The 6,529-nt window shown below is 34.6% G+C and overlaps 1 pseudogene; it reads left to right on the top strand.

The window, feature by feature from the left end:
- Positions 1 to 3,889: 3,889 nt before the first annotated feature.
- Positions 3,890 to 4,008, top strand: LOC112472894 (annotated as a pseudogene).
- Positions 4,009 to 6,529: the final 2,521 nt, after the last annotated feature.

The following is a 6,529-nucleotide window of genomic DNA, read 5'->3' as shown; positions in this document are numbered from 1 at the left end:
CCCAAAATGTCTACATCTCAAGCTCTAGAATTTGTGAAGTTTCCTTTGCATGGAAAAATAGATTGGCAAGTATGTTTTAAATTAAGGATATTTACATGGGCAAATTATCCTGGATTATCCTGGTAAGACCAATGTCCTCATAAGAAAGAAGCAGGAGGGTCAAAGCCAAAGAGAGAAGGCTATGTGACAGTGTAAGCAGAAGTCTAAGAGATGCCACCATGGGACAAAAAAAATGTAGGCAGCCTGTGGAAGCTGGAAGAAACAAGAAATGGATTCTCCTCTAGAGTCTCCAGAACAAACACAGCCTTGCTGATACCTGGATTTTAGGCCAATGAGAATTATTTTGGACTTTAGACAAACAGAACTATAAGATAATAAATGTGTGTTATTTTAAACCACTAAGTTTGTGGTGATTTGTTACAGAAACCACAGGAAAAGGAATATACTAGTATAAAACATGATGTTTATAATCATCTTTTTAAATGATTTTTCTGTATATTTCTTTTTTATATCCTGAGACCTATCTAAATTCATTATCAGTTCAAATAGCTTTTCTGTAGATTTCTTGGAATTTTTCTATATTCATAATCATGCCACCTCTACAGAAAGACAATTTCACTTATTTCTTCCCTCATATGTCTTTGTTTTCTTACACAATTGCACGGGGTAAGACCTCTAGGACAATGTAGACTAGAAGGGCATGATAATCCTTGCCTAGTTCCTGATCTTAAGGGAAAAGTATCCAGCTGTCACCATTAAGTATGATATTTGTTGTAAGGTTTTTGTATAATCATCTTTCTAATCAAAACCAGGCCTCCTTTCACTTAGATTTAGAGGATATCTCCCCAAAGCAGTGCTTCTCCATGACTCTTACTAGGGTCCCTCTAATCCTGGCACTACAGTTAGAATTCTAGGTGTGAGCTACCCAAACGCCCCAATTTTGAATTGGTTCCCATCAGCTTTCCCAGGACAGAAGCTGAAGGTTTCCTGCTTTAGATAGAGCTCAAAAACCTCCAGTTTTCCCCTCTGTAACAATACTGACCCACTTCTGCAAGCCTTTCCTAGTTAACGACCTGAAAAATCCATGTGAATGCTTATTTTTCTCCATCCAATTTTCTAACCTGGATGGATTAACAGCTAATCAGAAATTAATGCTTTCAGTAAGCACTTCTTCTGATTCAACAGGGAGCAAGTCAGTGAGAACTTTGTAAGTGACCTTTTTATTGCCCAACCCCACTCCAACAGGGTTAATGATTATGAGTCAGGGAACCTAGCTGTCATCATTCCCCATTGGGATTTTGGCTATTCTTTTAGTTCTTGAACTTAAAACAAAACAAGAAATAAACAGTGCATGGTAAAAACCTGTTACATAGTGAGGTCAAGGGAGGTTTTCATCAGTGCCTCTTTCATTTGGAACAGCAAGGCAGAAAAGAGGAATGCTCAATAGCCTTGATATCAAGCGAGGCAGTTCTAGTCCTGGTCCTGCTACCAAATTGGTATATGAGATTAAATCTCTCAGTTGACTCATATGTAAAATTGGAATGACGAGCTTAATGTTGAAGAATTCTTTCATCTTCAGCAATCCAAATCAATGGTTCCCAGATTTTTGAATTTCAAAGACCAATAACATATTCCACGAACATTTTAGGGACGTACGTAGGATTTACAAAGTTGAACTGTCAAGTGAAAGCATTTTAAAAAGCTACCGTGAAGATCTCAACAACAAAAAAAGGCATTTTATCATCAAAAAAGGTAGAAAGGCATAATCTCAAAATAGAGGACAGATCATTATGTTAAGTCCTTTTATCATTATGAAAAACTCCTTACCTTGTCTTTATTTTTAATCATTTAGATACGGGTATGGAAAACATTATCAAGGACTGGCAAAGTCCCACAGACCCACTTTTGGAATTTAGTGTTCTATGGCAACAAAACATTGTTCCTTTTCACCTAAGTCACCCTGGGTAGGTGATCACTTCTGCCAGGTCTGCTCACTGCTGCTCCAGTCAGAACCTCATCAAGGAGAACGCCATCAGGCCTTTTCCTCCATAGAAAAAGAACGTCTATATCTAAAAGTCTCAGCAGTGAACAATAAGGAGAATAAAGTGGCAAAGGAAGCTGTATTTGACGAAGTGGGAAAAATCGAACAAACAAATCAAAAGGACATGCACGCATACACATTCCAAAATAAGAACCTAGGAAATTTTAAGTTTGGCCTCAGGCATCTGAAGCTGAGTCTCATTCATGTGACTCTGGTTCACAGGAAAAAATGCCATATCCCAGATCTCTCGACCCCTTAGAAATGATAGGCCTCTCTAAGCTTTTCAGCAAATGCAACGGAAATAATCCTAGCTCAGAAATGTTGGAGCAGCTTATTGATTCAGAGGATGGATTATTGGCCACTGTTACTAAACCATATCAACTTTTTCTTTCATAGACTCAGAGAAGTTGGGTGATTTACCCAAAGTCACAAGTTGGTTAGTGGGAAAGCTGAGGTCCCATCGAGGACTGTCAAAATACAATGCCTACATTCTTAACCGCCATTATATACTGCCTTCTAAATAGTCCAGTTTTACCATGGCATAGGGTATGTGATGGCTTGGTTTCCTATTCATCAAGAATTTTTTTGATCCAAATAATAGAATGAGTGTGGTAAAATTTAGGTGAAGGGTAAGTGGGAGCTCTTTGTAATTATTTCTGTGTGAAATTATTCCAAAATGAAATATTATCAAAAAATAAAAGACTGCCAAAAGTGGCCATGATTTACAGATGACATGATAGTATATATAGAAACCCTAAAGACACCACCAAAAATAGTGTTAGAACTAACAAATTTGTTAAAGTTGTAGGATACAAAAACAATATGCAAAAAAAACCCTGTTGTTTTTCTAAACACTATCAGAAAGAGAAAGTAAGAAAATAATCCCATATACAATTGCATCAAAAAGAATTAAATACCTAGGAAAATAATTTAATCAAAAATGTGAAAGACCTATACACTGAAAAGTAAAAGACATTGATAAAAGAAATTGAAGGAGACACAAATAAGTGTAAAGATATACCGTGCTCATAAATTAACAACAAGACTTAATATTGTAAAAATCTCTATACTTCCCAAAGTAATCTACAGATTTAATGTAATCCCTACTAAAGTTCCAATGGCAATTTTCACAGAAATAGAACAAACAATCCTAAAATTCATATGGAACTACAAAATACCCCCAAATAGCCAAATCAATCTTGAGAAGAAACAAACCTAGAGGCCTCATGCTATGTTCCCTGGTTTCAAACTATATTACAAACCTATCATAACCAAAACAGTATGGTACTTACATAACAACAGACACATAAATCGTAATAGAGCAGAGTAGAGAGCACAGAAATAAACCCACACATATAAGGTCAATTAAGTTATAACAAAGGACCCAAGAATATACAATGGGGAAAGGAAAATCTCTTCAATAAATGTTGTTGGGAAAACTGGATATCTCTATGCAAAAGAATGAACTAGACCACTATCTTACACCATATATAAAAATTAACAAAATGGATTAAAGACTTGAATGTAAGACCTGAAACCAGAAAACTTCTAGAAGAAAACATAGGTGGGTAAGCTTCCTACATCATTCTCAGTGAAGATTATTTGAATTTGACACCCAAAACAAAGGCAACAAAAGTAAAAATAAACAAGTGTGACTACATGAAACAAAAAAGTTTTTGTAGAGCAAAAGAAACAATCAACAAGATGAAAAGGTAACCTACTGAATGGGAGAAAATATTTGCAAATCATATATCTTACAGGGGAATAATATCCAAAATATATAAAGAAGTCATACAATTCATTACCAAAAAAAACCCCACAAACAATCTAATTAAAAAATGGGCAGAGGTCTACAGCCATGCCACCCTGAACAAGCCCAATTCCATCTGATCTCAGAAGCTAATCAGGGTTGGGCCTGGCTAGTACTTGGATGGGAGACCACCTAGGAAGACCAGGTGCTGTATGTGTAAAAAAAATTAAAAATAAGAGATTGTAAACCGACAAGGTCCTTGCAATCTGTGAGGTCAACCAAGGGTTGCTTTGCCTAAAAAAAAAAAAATGGGCAGAGGCCCCGATAAAACATTTTTCCAAAGAAGACATACTGATGGCCAAATCGTACATGAAAAGATTCTCAATGTCACTAAACATTAGGAAAATGCTAATCAAAACAACAATGAGATATCACCTTACACCTGTTAGCATGGCTATTATCAACAAGACAAGAAATAACAAGTGTCAAGAATGTGGAGAAAAAAGAGTCCATGCACACAATTGGTGATAATGTAATTGGTACAGCCACTATGAAAACTGAATGAAGGTTACTCAAAAAATTAAAAATATAAGTGCCACATGATCCAGTAATCCTACTTCTGGTTATTTATCAAAAGAAAATGTAAACACTAATTCAAAAAGGTTTATGCACCCCGTGTTCATAAACCTTTGCCATATTATTTACAATAGCCAAGATATAAACAACCTCAATTACAGCTAGCCTATAGACAGGTGATTAGATCAAGAAAACACACACACACACACACACACACACACACACACACACACACACACAATGAAATATTATTCAGAGTGCCATAAAAATAATGAAATCTTATCATTTGCAGCAACATGGATAGACCTTGAGGGCATTATCCTAAGTGAAATAAGTCAGACAAAGACAAATACTGTATGATCTCATTTATATGTGGGATCTAAAAGAACAGAGGTAGGTGGTAGGAGTGAGTGAAATGGATGAAGGGGGTCAAAAGATACAAATATTCAGTTATAAAATAAATAAGTCCTGGGGATGTAATACAGCATGGTCAGTACAGTTAAAAATATTGTATTGCATATTTGAAAGCTGCTAAGAGAGTAGATGTTAAAATTTCTCAACACAAGAAAAAACTTTTAACTATAAATAATGACAGATGTTAACTAAATGTATTGTGGTGATCATTTTGTAATATATACAAATATCAAATAATTACTTTGTATACCCAAAACTAATATAATGTTATACCTCAACTATCCCACAATAAAAAAAATAAGACTGCCAAAAAAATCAAAATTTGGTCAATTGTTGAAAATGATCACAAAGGTAAGACTGTATTGAATTCTTATTATGTACCAATCACTGTGAAAACCCTTTCTACTCATCATTTAATTGTCACAGCAATGCTTTAAGTAGTACAATTATCCCTAATTTACAAATTAAGAAACTGAGGTTCTAAGAAATTAGGAAATCTGACCAAGGTCACACAGCTAACAAGTGGTAGAGACTGGACTTCAACCATGATGTAGACTGATACTTTTCTAGTACAGCACATTTCTTAGATACAGGGTACTGGTATTTCAAGCACATAGATATGAATAGATGATGTTAAAAAATACCCATTTACCTATATTCTGTGTTATCAGATCTTAATTTTAGCCCATATTTATTTCAGACTTCATTGGACCATTTCAGATAGGATTAAGAACTCCACTGTACTTATGAATTCCATTCCCCACTTATCCTCTTGTTAATTAGGCATTCAGTATTAAAGTTGGTGTGCATATTTTTAAATAATTGTACACCATACATATGAATTCTTAAACAATGTATACTATTAGTGTGTGTATTTTTCAACATTTAACAAATGAGGTCATACTGTATTATGAGGAGGCTGGGTTATGGTGTTTTTGCACAAATTTTTAGTATAGAATCAAATTGATCACTTGTTCCCTCCATGATTTGTGCTTTTTCTTTTTGTGTTATTTTATGTCGTCTGGTTTTGTTTAAGAAAACTTTCCCTGTCTTACGATTGTAAAGATTTTCTCCTGTGTTTGGTTTTGTATTATGTGTAATAGAGGTTTCTACTAGAACCATATATTGGATGATACTTCCTTTTCCCCCACTAATTTGATATGCCATATCTGACATATATCCAGGTTTCATGCACATATGAGTATATTTCTAGGCTCTCCATTCTAGCCCATCAGTGTTTTTGTCCCTCCCTACACCAAGACACAGTGCCTTAATTAACATAGCTTTATAGGAAATTTTTATACCAGGTAGAGCAGGATCCTCTGCTCAATTCTTCCAAAAGCTCTTAGATATAGCTCCCCTAGGTTTTCTATTCTCTGAAACAGTTTGTAAAAGAGCAATTACCCAATGCTTGAAGGTTTGGTAAAATTTTTTTGTAAAAGTTTCTGAACCTAGTATCTTTTAAGGTAGAAAAACTTTGAATACCAATTCATTTTCATTGATGTTTATTGGTTTATGGAGATTTTTGTTTTGTTCACTTTTCATAAATTTTCTAGGAAATTATTAAGTTTTCAATTTCATTGGCATAAATTTGATTATAGCTTTAACTTATGATCATTGAAATCTCTTATCTGTACAATTGCTTTTTCCTTTTTTCCTAAAATAGTCTTTTCTTGACCATTGTTGACATTTTCTCATTGTACCCACTCTTTTTTTTTCTACCAGAGAACCAATTTTTGATTTTGTTG

This window comes from Pteropus alecto, unplaced genomic scaffold (assembly GCF_000325575.1).
Source record: "Pteropus alecto unplaced genomic scaffold, ASM32557v1 scaffold139, whole genome shotgun sequence".
Classification (NCBI taxonomy): Eukaryota; Metazoa; Chordata; class Mammalia; order Chiroptera; family Pteropodidae; genus Pteropus; species Pteropus alecto.
This window is presented reverse-complemented; position numbering and strand designations above follow the sequence as displayed.